A 21,111-nucleotide genomic window follows, 5' to 3' on the forward strand; every position below is an offset into this window, starting at 1 on the left:
AAACCTCTGAACAAGTATCACTTTCACTCAGATAATGCAACAGGTTATTGACATTCATTTTACTATGGAACTGAGATCATTAATCATGACCTCAAGTTCATGAATGACGTTTTCACAAGTAGGATCATTCAGATTCTCTGAGATTTCTTCTCCTGAACGATTTTTACCGTATCGAAAACAATTTGCTATTGTCTCTTGCTGAACATTTGTTGTTCAAACAGGAATTGCATAATTGATAGCATCCAAAACATTAATCTTTGTTGGATCATTTTATCCACTCCATAGCCTTCTAATATCCTACGATAAATTATATTCGATAATACATCTTAAAAGCTCTTATTATCACAATGTTGAAATTAATAAAATACAATGATTTTGATGTATTTGTTGTACTTTATGTATGATATGTTTTTATGTGAAATCGATAAATATGGTACATAAATTAGTAAGATACAATGATTTTGAGATAATTAAAATTAACCTTCATCAAATCTCAAACTATTCTTTAAATTAATAAATATTAATTTATCGATTAAATAATATCTCTATAAAATAATAAAATTTCACGGTCCCACCTATATTATTATATAGAGGTTTTATTGTATGTTTTTTAAATCAAGAGTCTATTATAAATAATCTATCTGTCCACTTTTGATGTCATGGTTTTCTGTTTTAAAGTTAGATGATAAGAATTTTAACTAATATTTTATGATATATTTTTATTATATTATTGTATAAAGAATTACAATTTATTATATTTTTCATATAGTATAAAATATTAATGTAATTTTATTTTATTTTAAAAAATAATTAAATTAATTTTCTAAAAACATAACATGATAATTAAAAATGGATAGACAAAATATATTTTTTTGGAGTTGTGTAGTTTGTAGAATATAGTGATGTTTAAAATGTAGAGTAGGAAAACACTACTAGCAAGTTGCCTTGGGATTTCACCTTTTCTTCTCCTTTTTTATTTCCCCAAGTCCCAAGTGAGAGAAAAATGTACACAAAATTATGAGCTTTTTGTTCAGATAATATAGCTAACCTATAATAGTATAATATAGGCTGAATAATAGGTAACCTATAATTTTAAATTATTTAACATAAAAAATAGTAAACCATTACTGTAATAATGTTGGGAATAACAACAGTAGTGATTTATTTTATATTTGGAAAAATATTCCATAAATTATATGAGTAGAATTACTTGTTTCCAATATTTAATTTGTCTTTGTATATTTTACTTTTTGTTTTATGGAAATTATGTTCCCAATAATTTGTTTTATCAGTTGATAATCACAAGGATTATTCTTTATTGGCCATATAATTCAAAAATTTTAAATTTTTGTTTAACATTATCTTATGTTGCAATTATTGTGTGAATAATTGTACTTGTTGGCATTTAAGAAAAGCAAGAAGGAATTTTGCTACTTTTTTAGTTGTAAATATGCTAATTTTATTATTGGGATTAATTCATTAAAAGACTAAATTTTATTCAAACGATTCGTAATATAAAAAGTTTTTGATGGTATAATATCAAATAAGAATATCAAAAGTATTAAATAATACATGAATTCATAATTAAAAATAATAGAAGTTTCTTTTGATTCTTCAAATTTATATCTCTTTTTTATTTTAATTTTTCTAATATAAATAATAATAAAATTATTATTAATTTCTTCATTATTGTAGGACTTATCTAGGAGGCTGTTTGGTAGGAGGTTGATAAAAACTCCCACATCAATGAAAGGGGGTCCTTGGGTTTCCTTAAGCTAATTTTGAGATTTCAATTAAGTCTAAATTCAATTTAATATTGTATCAGAGTCGAATATGATATAATTTTAGACCCCTCAAAAAAATCTAATAATAGTGGGATGGAAATATCATACAACAAATCGAACAATGTAATTCTCTATAAAAAGGAAGAAAGATTTCTTAGATCTCTTTATANTATATATATATATATATATATATACATATATATATATATGAACTTTGATAGAGTTTTTGGCTAAAAACATCCTTCAAATATACCCCAAACTTAAATTACATCCTTAAAGTATCATTTTTAGCAGAAAACATCCTTTAATTATACTCCAACTTAAACTACATCCTTAAAATATCATTTTTAGCAGAAAACATCTTTCAAGTATTTTAAAGCAAACAATTTTCATCCTTCTACTTGAATTTATCAGAAAACTAATCGATATATCATCCCACAAAAATTAAGTCGCCCATTCCTAATTATTATTCTTAAATATGCCAAGAATATGAACCTGGACTTTTTCGTACTTGAGTTAAGAATTATGCAAAATCTTTTAATTTGACCGTTTTTTTCATTCATTTTTCATGTAATTTTAATTAAAAATATTATTAGTTTAAATATGTTTCTTCTCAATTGATTATGCTAGAAACGACATTTGTTGGAGACTTCCGCTAATAATAATGTAGAATGAAACTCAAATACGAGACATAATCAATATTTTGGTCATTTTGATATTAGATTGACCCAAAAATCTATTCGTTTAATTGGTTAAGAAAAAGGGAAAAATAATTAATCTCCAACTTTTTTTCTTTACGAAAAAGGTAAATCATGTGCACTCACACCTTCCAATCGTTTTTAGTTTCCATGAGCAACAATGTCTAACATTTATTTTTAAAGAACTTCTTGTAGAAAATATTGAAATTTTCCAGAATAACTTTTCTTGATAGTCACGTTAACTATCCATTTTTTCGTAAGATTCCTTAATTTTTTGACAATATCTAACAAAAGAATGAAAGTTGTTCATTTACAAATATTTAAAGGATTTTTCTGCTAAAAATGATACTTTAAGGATGTAGTTTATTTTTGAGATATAATTAAAATATATTTTTGACCCAAAAACTAAACTTTGATACGTACATTATTTATTTTCTTATTTGTAGTATTTTTAATACGTTACATAAAGACGAATATGCCCTCAAACTTTTAGCTAGGGTACTTTTTTTTGTTACCAAAGAGGAGAGGAGAATCTAGTTTATCCTTCTGGTTTATATCGTTACATGACGGCATCACCTAGGGAGTGTAAGGGTCTATTGACTAAAATACCCTCCCTTTTTCATGTTAATTACCACTGATGCTTTTGCCTAATTAATCAACATGTATAGCTAATACTATTTCTATTCAAATAATTATTGTCGTTCTTACTAAAAATATTTTATTCTTAGTATTAGTAATCCTCGAAGATTACAACTTTCTCAATGCATAAATATTTACTTCATTCGTCTTATGTTATTTGTTCATTTTGCTTTTTACTCATAAATATTGAAGGTTATTTTTATTATTTTATTTTTTATTCTCTCTGATTTCATATTAGTTTATCACTTTCATTTTTATGCGCATACTAAGAAATCATAAATAAGAAGATAATTTTTCTCTTACAAAAATTCTTGAAAATTTTATAAATAAATATGAATACTTTAAAAAAATAATTAATTGTAATGGTAATATAATTTTTTAAAATTAAAATAAACAATAGATATAAAAAAATTATTTTTAGTAGGATGATTAACTAATATGAGACGATTATAATGGTGGAGACAGAATTTTTAATAAAGGGGTTCAAAATTCATAGAAATAGAGACACGGAATAATCAAAGGAATTTCAACATCTACTATATATACATAAAATATTATATTAACTATATATAAGTAAAATAATTTTCCATCAAAGTGAATTTGAATGAACCCCCTTTTTTAACACATTTGATTTATGTACCTTATTCATCATTCTGAAGATTAATAATGGAGGAACTTCACGATATTAATATGTTTTAAGAGAATAATAACTTTAGGATGTCATGTTTTTCAAAATTTAATTTCTCAAAGATATGATTTATTATATTCAAAAGATAATATAGTAAACTTATCATTTAATTAATTACTCGCTTCATCCGATAGTAATTGTCCACTATACTATTTTTGGATGTCCAACAATACTTGTCTAGTTGTCTTTTTATGAAATTGATGAATAATTTTTACATTTAATTCCTAATTTACCTTTATTACTATTAATTATAGTCATTTCCTTAATATTGTTCAAGACATTATATTTATTATGTTCAATAAGTGGTATAGTCAAATTATCCTTCTATATATAGTTTCTTAAGAAGTGTACATAGTCAACAAAGGATAACTATTATTGCACGGAGAGAGTACTTCTTAAATGACTTACTAAGTCAAATATAAACAAATATAAGTAGAAAAGATATATTTATTAAGAAACGCATAAATAAAAATACAACAAATATTTCAAGGCGAAAGACTTAACGTCTCAATCTCAAGGAGAAAAAAAAAGAGAACAATGCAAAAATTGTAGCTTTACTCTTTGTTCAAATACACTAAACTTTGATATTATGATATAATCTGGTGTGTTAGTGACTTATTATCTATTTAAATTAATTTATTTTAAGTAATCGCAATAGCTTTAAAAATATTATTTTTTATTGTAATAGTAATTAGTAAAATTAATTAAAAAGTATTCAATTTAAAAAGACAAAAGTAAACCAAAAATCATACATCAATTTTATTTTTTATAACTCAGGCCAAAATCCATAAATTTGAAAATAATACAAATGTTAAATCAGAGATAATGACTGTCAACGATAAATGAACCTAATTAAAATTTTGACACCTAAAATTATGCCATTTGGCAAAGCTCCATTAAGGACACCTAATTATCATTAAAAACCTTGCTTTTATGATAAGTAATAAGGGAAACTTTACGTAAATATGCTATAATAAAAAAATATTTATCATTTATAGTAATAACATTTTTTTTACTTGATTATTTTTAATTTATTTAAGTACAATTTTAATACATATTACAAAGAACAATTTATTATTCACATATAATACAAGTTTTGATGATGGATAATGCATTTATCATACATTTTAATACACTTATAATACAATATGACACTTTTTTACCAAACAAATGTAAGATATTTTAAAAACAATTATAATTCAAATATATTGCATATATAATTTACTTTTAATGCATATTACAGATTTATCACAATATTGCTATAAATGATAATAAACAAAAATTATCGCTAAAATCAGTAATTATTTTTAAATATATTAATTCATGTAATTTTTCCAAACAATATTGTATTTTACTTAAATCTTTATTTATGAGTATATAAATGTTCTGTTTAATTTTATTTTTTTTTAAAAAAGGGATAGAGAAAAGATAAATTTTATACTATTCAATAACTTAAATATGAAAGTAGGATTTTCTCAACAACCAAAATAATAAAAATAATAATAAATAAAAATATGATTTTTATTTCACTAGTTGGTAACGAAATAATATTCTCATCAAATTACTTCCTGGCTATAAAAATCATTTTTCATCTTGTTTTTTTCCCAACAATTTTTTAGTGGCGGAGCTAATTTTGTCAAAGAGATATTAATTAATATTTTTTAATTAATAAATTATATAAATAAATAGTTTCTATTCATATATATTATATATTTTAACTCCATCTTTATACTTATAATTATTAGATTGTTGATCTTTTATACTAATGAATTTTTGTAATAATATCTAAATTAATAAAATGTAACAGCATGTATATAGAATTCACCATTATTTTAAGAGTTTGTTTCACAATAATGGTTTGTACTTTGTAGTTTACAAGTAAAAGTGGAGTAATAAATTATATCATACAATAAGTTTTTAAATTTTTTTATATTGTTGTTTTTTCTCTATTATTATCATTATTATTATTATTATTATTGCTTACAACTCAATCATTATTCAATTACATTTTCGGTGGGTCTCAATACAGGACTACATTATATTGTTTTTTTTTCCTTAAAAATAATAACTAATCAATCTGAAAATTGTATCCAATTGCCATAAATTTATAATCTTCTTGCAAAATATATAGTTAAACAAACATTAATAATCAACAAATAATTGAATAGGATATATATACTTTTTCTAATATATTTGAGTAATAATAATTATCATTATGAAATATAAACATTATAAAATGAATTTGGTGGGTCGCTGGAGCCAAGAAAAACTGTGCCTAATTCTTGCCAATAATTGTCTTTATGTACACCTGTTTTCATTTATTTATTATTTAATTTACCCATATACAAATAAATAAAACCAATATATATTGTGGTGCACTGGTAGAGGTGGCGGAGCTATCATACAATTAGGGGTTCATCAGAATTCACTTCGACGAAAAATTATATGATTTATGCATGGTTAAAACAATTTTTAGATATATATAATAGATGTCGAACCCCTTCGACTATTTCGTGTGTTTATTTTTTTAGATTTTGAACCCCCTCGTTTCTTCGTCCCTGGTGGAGTGATTCACTCTTAACCAGAGGTTTTGGGTTTGAGCTTTAGGGTATGGAGATAATACAATTGGGAGCATCACTCCTCGAATTGATCCTACACACATTTCGAATTTAATTGAGGCTTTAATGTAAATTTCAGATAACGAGTTGAAAAAAAATAAAAGAATATTTTATAATATTGATATGATTCTCTTAGAACGTTGACATATTTTTTTTTGATAATGTATGGCACTTTCTTAATCCAGCCGTTCCTTCATATCATTGGGATTCGATTTCTTAAAATTGTTCATTAATTATTTAATTAAATCTCTAACTCAATCTTACTCAATAAGCTTAACTATTTCATATACCAATAAAAATAAACAAACAATTACAACTTGTTTAAACTTTTTTGACATTATATTATTAGGATAATTAGATGTGTGGGAAGACATTTGGTCAAATATTTCAAAACGTATTTCTTGATAAGAGTTATAAAATAATAAAGTTACAAAAGCATTGTACTATAGTCTAAATTTAGTTATTTTATCAAGTGACTTTCTTGAACTCTTTTAAATTAGGCATATGATTTTTTGAACTTAAAAATGTTAATAAAATTTAAATATGAGAAGACCATATGGGTAATTGCTATTCTCCACGAGTAAATTACATGTTTGATCTGTATGATAAAATAATTATATTCATAGTCATAAATATATATAAAAAATTAAACAGTGTAATATATAAATATTTGAATAGAAGGATATATAACGTAAAAATATGTATTGATATAAATTATAGATTGTTGTCGGCTATTATTTGCATATATATATATATATATATATATATATATATATATAAAAATCTCAATTTTGAAAATTTACTTCCTTCTTTAAAAAAATAATGTTATTTTTTTTATAGTTAGAAATAATTTAATTTTAATTTTTTAATTATTAAATAATTTATAAGCATATAAATGTCTAAGGTTTTCTTTAAACCATAAATTTTATTTTTGTCATAATACATTTTTCAATTGATATCATATCATTCAACTTTAGGTGTGCACAAGTAGACATTTCAATCTGTATAAAATTAAACAAATAGACACACGCGTCCTATGTAACATAATACACGTAGAACGCCACATAAGAGCATAAAATTGTCATCTGAAATGCCGTGTAAGATGAATATGTCTATTTGTTCAAATTTATACACGTTTAATATTCTATTTGTACACACTAAAATTAAAGGACCACACGTCAGCTGAAACCAAATTGGATGACATACTTATACATTATGCCTTCAATTTAAGTCTTACTTAAATTGGGAAGGAGCAGTGAAATAAATAGTGATGAGATAAAAAAAAGTGATGGTATAAAAATTTTGTTTCTTGTTTAGTTGACATGTTTGCCATAACTTGTCCCACATTATATATAATAGTGGTGAAATAAGTTATTTCATATATGTAGTGGTACAAGTTATCACATTATAATTAATCTCAAAATAACTAATCTTACGATAACTTGTTATCAACCAAACGACCCTAAATACTTGTAACACCACTAAAAGCATTGGAAATGGTGGTGCATCATGAATCACATAAAGGCAATCAATGAATGGACCTATCATTTTTGTGGGGAACTTTGTCCTTGTTTCTTTGAGTAGTAAGGACCCATTTTGGGTCCTACTTGAACCCCTTCATACAAGAAGTGGGTTGTCCAATATGGAAAAATAATTGCAATATTAGAACACAAGAAGCTCTAGTCTAACAATTTGTCATTTTCTAATATTTGATCATCATCATCACTTTTAAGTATAATGTCATTATCCTAGACTGTTTTTTTTCATGGAATTGGTTGAGTATAAGGCAGGATACTATGAACCATCCACATTTACATAGCCTTATTGGTAAATTAAGCACTTCACTTTCCTATTTTTAACCCCCCCCCCTCATGTTTTTATTTAAAATCATTTTTATCAACTAATATCATATGCGCAATGAGTCAATGACATGAATCGAATTAAAATCCGTAAGTCCCAAAGGAAAAAGGTTTTTCCATTTGATATACTAAATAACACAATCCAAATCTGATCTAGGTTGCGACATAGTACGTACATGATAAATTACTATTAATAAGGTGAAACCTCTAAGCTGTTATATGAGATATTAACGAAGAATATATATATATATATATATATATATATATAGAGAGAGAGAGAGAGAGAGAGAGAGAGAGAGAGAGAGAGAGAGTATGAGTGCGAAAATGTCTAACATAGAATTAAAATTTGCCCATACAACCGAAAAATGAATAAGTCATGGAGCTATTAAATTAGGATACAAAATACAACACAAAACTCGAAAGAAAGATACTAATTATAAGTTTTTTTAGTGAATCTAATCTAAAAACTTAACAAGATCAATGACAAGTCAATCTTGTCCAGTCCTAAAAATGTCATTAGAAGTAATCGAAAATCATACATCATAAATAAAATAGTGCTAGCATAAAAATAATATACAAAGTAAAGCAATTTATCTAGAGTCAAGAATACAAATAGTACATGTAGACATAACATGCCATTTGCTACAATAACTATGCAATATATATGATCTAAACTAGATACTTCAACCTATCCAACTATGCTTTACCACTTGCACTAATTATATGTTTCAAATACATATAAACCACACATATAACATGCTTTTATGAAAAAATAAGTTAACTAAGAGCTAAAGCCTCACTTGCTTAGAATTTGACAGTGCAAACTTTACTTAAATCGCAAAAACTAATTCAACCAAACTTTGATAATCTTGCTATATATATTAATAACCAATCCAAAATTAGTCTAGGTAACACATGAATCCTATAATTTTAGGATGCATCACGGTCAAAGTCAACTCTTAGTCACCTAAAACTAGCCCCTCCGGTCAACTAATTAAAAACACAAAATTAATTATGTGGACGCATTACCAATAAGATAATGAATTCAATACTATAGACAAAACGCTATTATAATATCAAAATCTAAGCCAAATCGATGATTTTCATTTCTTGGATCGATTTAGTTAGGGAAAATATTTCATACAAGAAATAGTTCATACCCTTTTTCAAAACATGCCAAATGATCTAGTCTAGAAGAAAATAGGTATAATGATCCATAAACCTTCTACCAATTTAAAGTGCAAAACAATATGTCTTGATTTTGTGTAACAATTTTAATTGAATTGATATGTGCCATCTAAGATAATATCTAATTGGCTCTTTCTAATTGGACAGTATAAATAATTGACAACAATAAGTTGATAGCCAAGGAGAAAATGTCATTTTCCTATGTTTGTTAGGTTTGGGTAGAAAATTATGAAATGCAACACTAGGACTAAGTCAATAGTATTTGTGTCTTTAGACAAAGTATGAAATTATTATTTTTGCTTTTATTTTGTCTTCTCATCTTTGACAAATTGAACCTCCAAATAACTAAAAGTTCACTTGCAAGCTGGTTGAATTAATATTTGATTTATATTTAAGTTTCTATGATTCTCCCAGATAGCCACAACAAACATAGAACATCACAATAACTTTGGCAATCTTGACAAAAAAAACAGCAAAATTAGGTTACCTTGTGACTCGTTTGTACCTTTTTTTCCTATCATCTTCCTTGTGCAACATACTTTCTCACTATGTCCAAAATGAATGGGGCCCACAGTGGCGGCATTAGAATTTTCAATAAGGGTTTACAATCTAAAAAAATAGATACATGAAGTAGTCGAAGGGGGTACGACATCTACTATATATATCTAAAAAATTATTTTAATCATGCATAAATCATATAATTCTTCCGTCGAAGAGAGTTCGGATGAACCCCTTCGTTGTAAGGTGGCTCCACCACTGGGCCCCAAGGTCGATGTAGAGTTGATGGTATGATACGTAGCTTCGATACAAAATTTGCATATTTATTTTAATATTTATGAATTATTAATTCTGAACTCAGTAACTCAAAATAAATAGTTCCAATAAATTTATAATGTTGGATTGCCTTTGATTGCACCATCTATATATAAACTATTCAAATGTGATCGATTTGTATTTAATTCTAACTTCTTAGGAATACGATGATTATAATTTTGTAAAAATACGATTTTATTTAGAGTTAATAGGTTCAAAATGAATAGATACACGCGTAGGCACACACATATATAGAGGAAGTGGATAGTGGGCTCAATCAACAATTACATTTAGGTTCTCCTTTGAATAAGTTATACGATAGATTCATATTTTAAAATATATTTTATTAAGTTTGGTAACTTTTATAATAATTTTATACTTCTTACATACGAATTATCTTCTCTTTTTTTTCTTCCAGCTTTTCACCTTTTTCGTTGATTTAAAAAAAACAATAATTCGTTACTAATAAAGAAAGAAAAAGTGATCCATTCTCATAGAAAGTTCATTATTTCAATTTATTCTTTGTCACATGTTTTAGAAAAAGTGATCCATTCTCATAGAAAGTTCATTATTTCAATTTATTCTTTGTCACATGTTTTAGAAAATTGAGTTTTATTTACTATAAAACTCAATTTTTCGATAATTTTAGAGATTCATTTGTCTATTATTCTATTTTAATCGTCTTCGTTTGAATATGGCTACTAAATATATTAACGACCCTTCATATCAAATACACATCTAGTAACGTTAGTAAATTATAAGAGTATGGCTTCTTAACCAAATAAAAAATAAAATAACATTTACATTTAGAGTTTTTATTTTTCTTCTATGCAAAATTTTAATTATTATAGTAAAATAATATAAGATATTTTTGCTGGTGATGTTTCATATGCTATATATGTTAAGAAGTTTCACATTGGTAGAAAGATGAAAAATTAATCTTATTATATGAACTTGGACAAACGATAAATATTATGTATTTTATAAGTTATTTTTATGTATTTTCAAAAGAAAGATATTACTTCATTTCATTTTGTGTGTCATTTTTCCACACAAATTCATTAAATAAAATAGAATGACAATATTTTTACGTTGAATACATTTTATCTTCTTGTTATCCTTAATTAAGACACACTTTTATAATATATATACATCTATTGACAAGTTTAAGCATACATTTTTTTTAAAAAAAAAACATTTTTTCGATTCTTAATTTTGATATTCAATTTGACTATATACCACATAAATTAAAATTAAAAGAGGGTACTTAATAACAAAAAATATACTTTTACGCGTAAACATAGACATATAATGCACTTGATCAAATTCATTATTACAATTAAATATATACAATAAATAATCATAGAATACTACTACACATAGTTACTTTATGTTTTTTCTCTTTTCAATCGGTGTTCAGTATCCATATTAGAATCCGATTAAATTCAAATTCACGCTGTAAAGTCCCACATTGAGAGGTAAAGCGCTTTCTGACAAATGTGACTCCGTACATAACAGACTCTGAGACCTCTTGATTGAGAATCAAAAAGTAGTTACCACTCCCCACAATCCTCGTTGATTAGTTACTTTATGTTTAAGTGGTGTATATGTTAGCTAGTTTAGCAATGACAAAAGCTATATATCGTGTTGTATGGATGACCAAGTTTTGAAGAAACCAGTTGGTAGACCAATATATCCAACAATAAGTGTTTAATTTTGGGTAGACAAGTCCATTTTTCCAATATAAATAGTGGGGAGGAAAAATCATAAATTCTCTAGATGAGCTATGGCCCTAGATACATATACATAATCAATTCTAGTATTGTTAGATCTATATATGATGTCCAATTGGCCATAATGTAAAATAATGAGGCTTTGATTATTTTTCCAACTACCCATTCTTCATCAATATGTACCAAACTTATATTAATTATAATTAGTGTAACTTATATAAATATATGTGCTACATATTATTGGTTACACCATCTGAAAATTTTTACTCTATGACTGAGAACAGAGTCAATTGTCAGTACTAAATCTATGTCCCCATCCATAAACAAAGAACATAGATAAAGATCACTTTATCAAAAATATTTTTTAGCTCTAATTAATTAACGATAATAATTTAATTGTCATTGAATATATATTTTTAGTAGCAATTGATACTTTTTACATACATTTCTAAAGCCTTTATGGCAATTAACTATCTAATGTCGATAGAGACTTTAACAATCTTTCTTAATGTGCATATTCATTATCGCTAAAATTAAAGGTGTTTTTGCTGTAGTAAATTGGGTTGTTTTAAGTACGTATACATGAGTTTAAGTGAAATCCAACTCTTTTTTGGGACAAAATGACACAATTTTACCATTCTAAAGCTATTTAGAAGACATATTACCTTACGAATCGTTTAGTGGATAGTTAGAGTTATATATGTGTTGATAATGTAAGGATGAAATATCAAAAAAATTATGTGTTGTTTAAGTAAGTTTTTGTTATGGTGGGTTAGTCATTTATGTTTTAACTATTTCATCTTCTATTAGTATAAAATTTCCTCATGAATTAGTTGTTATGCAAGTTTCTGATTTACAAATTAAATATAATATTAATTTTATATATGAATAACTTACCTTCTAATTAATTATCAAACATAATATTATAAAATTATTTATACATATATCTGATACATGCATAACTTACCTTCAAGCTAACTGCCAAACCAGATATCTATATGTGACACCAAATCAAATCCAAAGTCAATCAGATCAAGGTATGGGTGAAGTTATATGGCATTATATACGAGTCAAATGATACTTAATGGTTCAATGAACCCATAATTTTTCAATCTTTGTCGTTAAATTTTATTTAAATATATAAATTGTAATAACTTGTTTCGATTAAACGTCTGAATATATGATAAAATATTTTTATTAGACACTTCTAACTCGAATTAAAGGAATCAAAACCTTCCATGTATTAAAATGATACCCAACTCAATAATATCCATTTCATATTCAATTTGATTTAGATGCTAATAAACTCAAGCAAACCAATTCATCTAAGATGATGAGACCATATTTTTCTTGTATCACACGAGATCGTGTGTTAGGTGAACATATATATTTTCCACGGAAAATATTTTTTTAGAAAATATATTTTTTTTTAAAATATATGAGTCTGTTACTTATTTTTTTAATATTTAATAAGTAAATAAGAAAATATATTATCTGAAAAGTATTAATATATTACCTAGCAAAACTTTATGGAAACGGGTAGGGATGAGGACTGGGGCTTCCGCCTCCGGGCCGGGGTGGTATGGTGAAGGGTGAGGATTGCGACTTGAGTAGGTCGGGAGGAGATAATAATTAAACGTATTAATTTATTAAATCAAGACAAAATTAATTATTTATTATTTTATTTTATTTTACTTATTCCTATCATATTTACATTTTTTTTCAAACAAGTGAATACAAGATAAATTAGTAAAATTATTTATCTTTTCATATTTTTCAAGTAAAAATGAACAACTAATATATTACTCGAGGAGTATTTTTCGTCCCAATCATGAAATTCTTTTATATTTCAAGATTTTCAAACTTCTACGTAAAAATAAATAAAATTATATTATAAAAACACATAAATAAAATAAAATTAGAATTTGTGACAGGATTGCTGGCCACCTTTTGACAACGAAAACTTTGACCAACCACCTATATTATGTGAATCATACGTAAAAATACAAAAATAAAATAAAAATTAGCACACATTATTGTCCTTTTCAAACTAATCATACTATTTAAATTATATTAAAATCAAGTTCTTGATTTCCAAAACACAAATACGTGCTTAAGTTTAACATGATTCTTTTAAGAATAAAGTATTTAATTAATAGAATGCGTAGACCAAAGAGTTTAGAATTATTCTCTACATAATATTAAACTCAACACGTGTAATTTCTATCCAAAAATATAAATAAATTAGAATATTACCTTGTGGTGTATAATGTTTTTATTTCCGTTGGTGACGTTTGCCTCAAGTTATTATATTGAGATTTCTTATATATAAAATAAAAAAATAAAAAAATGGATGTCCTATATACCACAAGAATAAATTTAGTTTGTATATTTAATTTAATATAATTATGTATGTTCAATCAAATTGCATCACTGCATTTAAAGAGTAATTAAGAGAAAATAACAATATCGTATACGTAAGCTTTCCCCAATAAACACGCGACAAGTGTTTCGATTTCACTAATAACTTGATTAGTGTTGATGCTATAAGAATTAAGAGGTTAAGGTTATAAGCGGTTCAAATTGACTTACAAGTACTTTTTTTCATCTAATAATTAAAATTTTTATTATTCATTAAAAGTTATAATTAAATTGATGATCGTCTCCAGCTTATTGTTTTTCAATTTATAAACACTAATATGATCAAGATATTTACTATCTTATCCTTAATTTTTGTTTAGCTCTAAAAAACAAAAACACTAACTTCCTCTCCATCCCATCAATCATCCTTCTCCTTGCCAAGCAGGGCCGGACCCATATAGAGTCCGTAGGGTGATCGAGCACCTATTAACTTCGTCTTGAAATATATATATATTTATAGAGATAGATAGATAGATAGATACATATAAATATATAGAGAGAGAAATTAAGAGGTAACATAGTGAACCCAATGAACAGATGATTTGACTCGTCTATTGTCTTTTAAATGAGTTTTTAAGACGATAAAGTGGTTATTGAGCCCATATTCAAATCTCACTGTTAACCGCCATTTTTAAGCACCTATAAACTTAAAATCTAGATCCATCACTATACGCTGTCAAAATATGTTTAAATTTACAAGTCTTATAAAACAAATTAAGGATATTTTATGCATTTTATAAAAAAATAATAATTTATCAAATACATGCAACAATTTATCTATTCAGTTACATAATTAATTATTTAAAAAGTTAAATATTACACTTAAAAATACTCATCAACCCATAATATATCTTTACTATTTACTATCAACTAATTCAAACGAATTCTAAGTTGGTTGAAATAAAGTATGGACTAAATCACATGCCACATTTTCTACCATTAATTGTGGAATCTTATACTAATATTTTGTCATTTCACACCCACATTATGTCATTTCTGCCTATTAATTAGGGTCCAATATCCATCTTAAGCCATCAATAACAATGCTTTCGATTGGATTGCCGTACGATATTTATGGATTTTTTTGCCCAAAGGAAATCAAATCAACTATTTTCATCTATTTTTATTTTTTTGGCACATTGACTATGATTTTTGTTGGTTTGCAATTATCTAACAAGAAATTAAATGAGACAAGATATTGTTAATTGCTTAATAAATAAATTTGAGCTAGAAGTAGCAATTACCTAACTTGGTCATTAATTGATTGCCCTAATTTTAATTGTTTCATCTTTGCTAAATTGATTTCGAGTTAGAGCTTATTTGAATTGATTTTTACTTATAAGTCAAAAGTCATAAATTAAAAATTCTAAACGATTTTTGACTTATTTTTGTCATTTTAGATTAAAAATTAATTATACTTAAAACTACTTCAAATAGGTCAATTCTAATGGGCTTGTAATCATTTAAAATTTATTAAATATAAATTTATAAAATGATCCGGATTATATTGAATTCATAAATATATTAATTCAAATAAATATTGTGGATTGATATAATTGAGTTAAATATTTAAGTCCAACAAATATGGATTTAATTAAAGTCTAATTAATTGATTTAGGCTATATTGGATGAATCCAATTTGTTAAACCCAATCTCATCTCATTTGAGAGCTCATCTTGGCGCCACGTGTGCAGATGATGTGGCATGCCAAGTTAAATAAGAAAACCAATAGAATCATGACATGTGTCAAAGATGACAAGCCCACTCCATAAAGCCCAAATGCCATGTCACTTAAATCTGATTGGCTGAACGGAATCCTATTCTAATCGCAACTCCTCTATTCTAAAACTATAAATAGGGGTCCTCATAATTCAGAAAAGAGACAGAAAATTCTAAACAAGAAGCTAGAGAAACTCCGTGGTACAAACGCTATTTAATTCTCTACAAAGCTACAAGTTTAAGAATTCAAGCATTCAAGTTCAAGAACGATCAAGATCAAGATCACCGAATCCAAGAACAAGCTCGAAGCCCTTGAATTTAAATAAAAGTCAAGATCAAGATAAAGTTCAAGTTCAAGTTTATCATAGATTCAAGAACAAGCTTTAAAGCCCTTGCATTTATATTTGAAAAGGCGAATTCAGAGAAATTATAGAGATTGTAACACTCGCATTTGAAATAATAAAATCGATTGTTGCTATAATTTTTCGTTCTTGATTATTGTTTTCTCGACGCGAATTTTACTGTCTACAGGGCTCTTAAGCCATTTAATATTGAGTGAGTTGTTAATATATTAATGACTATAACTAGATAAATCGCCTATCATACTACATAAAAAATGAGCTTTAGCTGCAATTAATTAGCAAGTACCGCTATATATGTATTTTTAGCGATAATTAACACTCTTTCTATGTGTCTCTGAAGGCTTTAATGACATTGAATCTAATGACACTTAACTAATGCTGGTAAAAACTTTAGCACTCTTTATTAATATGTCTACTTATTGCCGCTAAAAGTTGTTTTTGTTACCGAAAGAATATCTAGATTAAATTTTTTCCTTCTATTTGAACTAAGAGAAGATCTCTAATACAAATTTAATTTTGTTTTGATACTAAATTAAATCAAATCAAATCATAGTTAAATTTCTTTTTCTGATTTGATTCGAATTATCAATTTGATATGATTTATCGATTTTCCTTGTACATCTTGATAAAGACTTATCATTCCCATTTTTCGAAAAGGAAGAATGTATTTATATTTTAGGTAACTTAAAATCTTTTTTCTTGTATGCAACAAGGCATTATCGAATTTTAGATGTAGGTTAATATCAACAAACAAATTTTGAAAATGAAATATAAATAACTGAAAAATTAAGAATTATGTTAAAAATAAAATTGAAAATTAAACTCTAACACAATGATTAAAATGTTATAATCATTAAAAAATAAAATCATGACATCGTGTCACTAAATCTTGGGTCACGGTGTACTATTAATAATTGTTATCATAATATTCCATTATAATTACTATCTCCATTAACTTTTAATTGTCATAATTTTCCTTTTTAGAGTCAACGATAGTATTTTTTATTAATATTTTATGATATAATTTTTTTATCATATTGATATGTAAAAAATTGAAATTTATAGTACTTTACGTATAATTTTTAAATATCTAAAATTTTTATGTTTGATAAATCGAATTAAATTAATCTAATTTACATTGAAAATTAGTTAAATTAACTTTCGAAAAACATAATATGACAATTAAAAATGGACAGAGAATATATATTTTACATCCTATACTTTCTTCAATTTTAGGCACCTCTTGATAATTAAAATTATGACCAACCAACTACATGTATGATGTATACTTGTTCAACAAAAATTTAAAAAAAAAACAAAAAAAAACAGCCTATATACATTGTTTTTGTCGACCAAATGAATACTATTTAAGAACTAACTAACCTAATAAATTATGCTTATAAACTCAAGCACTTGATTTCCAAAACATTATTACGTGCATAGCACATCTTTGTTTCTAATTAATATAAATTCATTTTCAAAATAAAATTAAACACTTGATACATGAAATAATCATTAAAGTATACAAGATGAACTTAATATATATAGTATCAAAATATCCAGAGCGTTATACATATTAGAATTATGAAAATGCATGATAGATAAACAATTAAATGTCTACAATTTTCTATGTTTTAAATTCTATATGTAAGAACAAATGTTTTTAAAAGTCAAAGCAACACAAACTGAAAAATGCATTGGTAAACTTTATTTTCTACTATTTAGAGAACCAATGAAGAGAAAATATGACTATTTGATTTAGGCCAAAGAATGAAAGATATCATGTTCTATGTCCTATTTTATTATTTGGCAAATTATATAATTTTTTTTTTGAATTATTAAGTATATTTGACTTATACTAGTAGAATTGACTAAATAATTTATTGAAGTTTTATACATAATTTTTTAGTTTAAAAACTTCAATAAATTGTAGAACACCATGGTATTGTTCTTTGAATTCCACTTAATAATCATTTAAATTTAAATAGCATTTACTAAAATAGTTCCATTTTTTAGTTGAGAGTATATATGTGTTAATTTGATTGAATCAAATAAAACCTTTAAAACAAACACATAAAACTCTAATTAAGTAGATATTATAAGAACAGAACACAACAAAAAGGAGATATAAATTATATTTGATTAAAAATATGAAACAACCGTCTAGTTTATTTATTTATTTATTGTAGAAATAGTACCCACAAATTATATTATTACATTGTATGAAAAATATCTAGATATAAATAACAAGTGGACTTGGTCATTAGTTGGTGAATATAGTCGGTTAACAATATGTTATATGAAATTCTTGTATTTGTAGTGTGAAGAAGTTGCTTCATTATTAGTATAATTTCAACTAATTATTACTTTCTCCATTTCATTTTATATGTCACGTTTTAAATTTTAAAAGTCAACAAGTTTATTATCAAATATCGTGACTCATACTACTTTTTACACAATTTACAAAAATATAAATTCCAATCAAACTTAAACTGTTTGACTCTCAAAATATAAAACGTGTCATATAAATTAGGACAGAAGGAATATGTCTTTTATTTGTGAGTATACGTAAGTAAACAATAAAATTTTCTATAAAATTGAACTGATTACACATTCATCCTAAAAGGTGTCCTACATGAAAATTTTATTTTCTATGTGAATTGTGGTGTCAAGCGTATATTATCTGTATATATTTATTTAATTTAAAAAAATTTAAACATCTAATTATATACCGTTAAAACTAAAAAAAATGTAAATATTGCTTGAAAAGCAGCAAATTAAAATGATATATTTATGTATTATGTTTTAAATAAATCACTGAATAAAATAAAGTTAGTTAAAATGTGTGTGTTGTTAATGGAATTAAAAATGTATATAATAAATATAATAGGCGGCCAAACAGATTTCATAGTGCTGAGCTGGCGTCTGTGTGGGGTCCATTTTAAGTTTAAAAGCCGGTGGTTTTGGCTGTGTTGGACCCACCTATCAATTTCTCGGCGCCACCTGTCCCTTTTAGCCGTCCAAATGGGTAATTCCACCACGTGGCATGTTCTGTTTGGTTTCTATGTCAATCACGCGACGGTAGTGAACGTGTCATACCACGCGCGTATTACGGTGAATGTGTGACACGCTGACGTCATAATAACTGTTGAAACTGTAGTAACGTCAGTGGTCTTTGTGTGTGCAACAGAAATTGAGAAAATCAAACCTAAACTTAAAATTCAACTAATTGGCGTGTTATTTGGTTTTGATATTTTCAATTATTATAATAATAATATACTTTCGTGAAATTTCACTTCAATATTTTTTTAATAAAGAGATGATAATTTTACTAATCTTTCATCGAAGAGGTTTCGACGTACTTCTTACCCTTATCGAGCTTCTTCTTTGATCTGAGAATGATAATATATGTAAAGTCGCAAATCTTACTTTCAATGGCGTAGTCAGGAATTTCAGGGTGTCCAAAATTTTAATACTAAATTCTTTTTAAAAGAAAACGGCGATTTAAATTACCTAAACAAATAATCAAGTTAAGTAATATTTAATTACATACAAGTATATTTTTAATAGAATTACAAGTGTATAATTCAAAACTAACATAAAAAAATAAACTACTACTAAAAACATAATTAAAATGTATTATTAAAATTGTACTCGACGATGTTATTATATGAGAACGAGAAGAAAAAACAGAGAGAATTATTGAGATTTTATTTCTAATAATATCATGATATAATTTGGATAAATGTGTTTCCTATTTATAGAGAAAGAAAACTTTATTGCATAAGAAAAAAAATATTAAAATTTAAGATAGTTTTATTCCACAAGAAAAATGTATTAAAATTTAAGAAAATAATTTAATTTTAATTAAAAAAAAATCAAGGAAAAAGTATTGCATTTAAGGAAATCTTGATACTATTAACCACCAAGCTACTAAACTTTTACGTTAAAATTAAACATATTTATTTACTTGATTGAGTTCAAGAAGTCAAAATAATTAAAGAAAAAAGAGAACACCCCTATTTAATATATAGCCTATGTGGCTCCGCCCCTGCTTTCTCCAACCTTCCCTCTATAGGTAGGTCGGTTATTTCGAAAAGATAGTCGATAGAGGAGGTTGGTTATTCCGAAAACATAGTCAGTTCAAATGCAATTTGATGTTTTAAATTAAGAAAACTCCACATATGATTTCTTTTGAAAATTTTGATTATATACATTCGTGATCCTACTTTAGTGTAATGTTTAATATGACTGCTTTAAACGACCTTTTTTTCATATTAAATGATCGGCTGTAATGTGATTGCCCGACTACTTGTCAAATATCATGGAAATATTTCAATATTTTTTATAAGGCGGATCTAGGGTTGTCAGGGTGTTCATCTAAAATCTCCCTGACTTGTACATATATTTATGATGTTTTAATGTATAACTATAGAAGATTACAAATCTACTGAACACAGGATTAGCATACTTTAGGAAACTCAATATTCACCTTAAGTATTAAGATTTAACTAAATCTAGTTCCCTTTTTTTTTCATTTATACCTGAACAATCAAACAAACAGACTTTCAGGCACACCTACTATTAAA

This window comes from Solanum pennellii, chromosome 11 (assembly GCF_001406875.1).
Source record: "Solanum pennellii chromosome 11, SPENNV200".
NCBI classification, from domain to species: Eukaryota; Viridiplantae; Streptophyta; class Magnoliopsida; order Solanales; family Solanaceae; genus Solanum; species Solanum pennellii.